We start from the raw sequence: 3,514 nt of genomic DNA on the forward strand, positions 1-3,514 counted from the left end.
TCAAGAATCGTTATTCCTAAGAGCTTGCAACGTGACGTCCTCAATATCCTTCCCAACGGTCATTTCGGCATGCAACGCATGAAACAATTAGCGCGAACGATTGTATATTTGGCCAGGTATTGATTCTGACATCGTGAATACGTGTCGTGGAGAATACGTGTGCAGAACATCAAAACAACCCACCAAAGGAGCCAAACCATTCATGGATAACCCCAGACTCACCGTGGAGTCGAGTCCACATCGATCACGCAGTGAATTTTAAGGGCAATAACTGGTTAGTAATGGTCGACGCCTACTCAAATTACCCATGCATTCATACAACCAGTTCGACGTCAACGAAAGAAACAACTAGCCTTCTGGAAGAAGACTTCGCTCACTTCGGCTATCCTCACGCAATCATGTCGGACAACGCAGCATGCTTCAATTCTGACGAATTTCAGACATGGTGTAGGGAGAGAGGAATCAAACATCTCACTGGAGCTCCCCATCATCCCGCTACAAACGGTGCCGCAGAACGACTTGTGGGAAGTTTTTAAAAGGATTTAAGAAAATCGTCTTTTCCTCTAAGACAAGCCTTGCAACAATTTCTTATGCAATATCGTCGCACACCTTTAGCTTCTGGTTCGTCACCGAGTGAATTGCTTCATGGACGTCAAATTCGTACATTGATCGACATACTTCGCCCATTGTCCACCTCAAATTCCAAACCACGTACAGCAAAAACGCATTATGAAGTTGGGACACACATTAATTCGTTACGTTTTAGTAATCGAAATGACGGAGAGGCGAAATGGATTCCCGCTACTGTCACCAAAGTGTTGGGACCACGTCATGTCATGGTAACGCTCCAGAGAGACGGAACAATGTGGAAGCGTCATATTGAACAAATAAGACCACGTTACAACCTTCCTCTCCGAAATGTACCTGCTTCAGCAAATGATACCATACAGGACGATTTAGTTACTAATCCTATCGGTTATTATTGTGAGCGTTCATCATCGAATGCAGCTACCCCCGGAGCAGAATCGAATCGTGAATCGGATCGTGTCCAACTGAGAAGATCGTGTCTTACCAGAAAATTCCCCGATCGATTTTAGCCTTCGAAAAGGGATGAAAGGGGGGGGGGGAGGTTAAATAATTCGTTAGATAGGACGAATGACGCTGACGTCACTCAACTCAGGTTGTTGTTGTTTTTTTTTTGTTTTTTTGTTTGTTTGTTTGTTTGTTTTTAACGGTTTTACGGCGCTTGCAACACATTAAGGTCATTTCAGCGCCAGTTAAAAGGAAGAAAATGGGATAGTTAAAAGTTTTAGAATTACAATTAAAGCACCCAAGAAAAAGTAAGACAAAGGGGAATTGGTTCAAATAGGAAACAGATGTAGATTCCAAGAGCACACTATCAAAGTACTTTGTTTGAGACCACCTAAAAGTCTCATCCAGATACAAGCACAAGTCCCCACTTAGAGGGATACACTCAAATGTTTACAAATCATAAATATGTAAATAAATCATAATACAGTACATAACAGAAAGATGATTGACAAGACAAAAAATATCATCTCCCAAAACTAACCATACATTTGACTGTTTACCTCTCGGCCAGCGCCAGGACAAAACCAAGTAATCGCAAAGACAGAAAGCAAGTGGGAAAACAGATAAAGGGGGATAGAAGACACAGTATGTACCTCCCTGTCCACTGTGGGAGGTCGGGAACCCCTCACAGTCACTAAGCTCATTGTTATTGTTTTAATGCCACCAGTTGAATGATTAGTTCTCTCAAAGTCTGTCTAACGTTCGAAACAGTCACTCCTCACTCACGTTGCATACTGTAAACTTTATGTTGGCTGTATTGATGCTATGCGTTTAGGTAAAATACCAACATCCACCAACCACATAAAACGTATCAACACACAATACTTTGTGCAACCTTTAACGTCGATAGTCAATAGCAAGAACTGAGTGACGTCAACTTCGTTCCTTCTATTTTGATGGGATGGAATTTAAACTAAGAGTAAGAGAGGGTTCCTTCGTCATTTCATCCACCAAAACAAATGGCATGCGGTAAAGACTGCCCTCCACAGTTGTCTCCCAAACTTGACTAATCGTACCAGCGCACAAAACTGTTTTACCCCAAGAGTTTTGAGCACAAATAGAACGATATTGACGTTACTCAGCTCTGTGTTATTGTTTTTAGCCAGCCATTTTAATGAGTAGTTCTCACTAAATTGTATAAATCAGACTATAGATAGAACGTAGTTAACGTCACTCAGGTCTTTGTTATTGTGTTTTGCCGTCCATGTTTATGAGTAATTGTCACTAAACTGCATTAACCAGACGATAAACGTTCAAGGTGACACATAGTTTTGTGTGTTGGTCCGTTATATTTTCCGATGGCAATGTTGTGAGTTACTTAGACAGGCGCACAACCTTCTAAAAAGTTTAGGGTTACACATAGTTTTGTGTGTCAGTACATTATATCCGGCTGGCCAAATGTGAGCTTTTTGGTCAACCGCATAGCATCAATAGATGGAACGAAAGAGATGTCGCTTATTCATGACATAACTATAGTAGACGGCCATGCACTTATTTCTTTGCTATAGATAGTTCGAAGATGACGTCACTCAGGTCATTGTTATTGTTTTTTGCCATCCGCATTTATGAGTAATGCTCACTGGACTGTATTAACCTGACTATAAACGTTCATGGACACACACAGTTTTGTGTGTTGGTCCGTTATACTTCCGGATGGCAATGTTATAAGCTTCTTCGTCAAGCGCATACTATCTATAGATAGAATGCGCTTGGCCAAGGAGTTCACATCTATCTATAGATAGTATGCAGATGACGTCACTCAGGCCTTTGTTATTGTTTTTGCCATCCGCGTTTGTGAGTTGTTCTCACTAAACTGTATTAACCAGACTATAAAAGTTCATGGTTATACTGAATTTGTGTGTTGGTCCGTTATACTTCCGGATGGCAATGTTGTGAACTCCTTGGCCAAGCGCATTCTATCTATAGATAGTTCGAAGATGACGTCACTCAGGACTTTGTTATTGTTTTTGCCATCCGCGTTTGTGAGTTGTTCTCACTAAACTGTATTAACCAGACTATAAAAGTTCATGGTTACACAGAGTTTGTGAGTTGGTCCGTCATACTTCCGGATGGCAATGTTGTGAACTCCTTGGCCAAGCGCATTCTATCTATAGTTTATTGTCTCGACATTATCATTTTAGTCTCGGATTATACCCAAAAAAAATTGAATTCGTTTGTGTCGTAACGTTGTGAATAGTATTCAGAAAAGGGAGTTACATCACTCCGGCTAGTCGACATGTATCCAATAAAGTTGTGTGGCACGGTCAGACGTATCAGTTAAATTTCTCAAGACACAATGAAGCTGACGTCACTCAGATCTTTGCATTTGGTTTTAGACTGCCAGCTGAGTGAATTGTTCTCACTCAGACCAGAAACACAGTTTAGTGTGTTGTTATTGGTCTGGCAGTGGTGAGATTTTTTT

This window comes from Berghia stephanieae, chromosome 3, assembly GCF_034508935.2.
Source record: "Berghia stephanieae isolate SIO BIC M18660-M18661 chromosome 3, UCSD_Bste_1.3, whole genome shotgun sequence".
Taxonomy (NCBI): domain Eukaryota; kingdom Metazoa; phylum Mollusca; class Gastropoda; order Nudibranchia; family Aeolidiidae; genus Berghia; species Berghia stephanieae.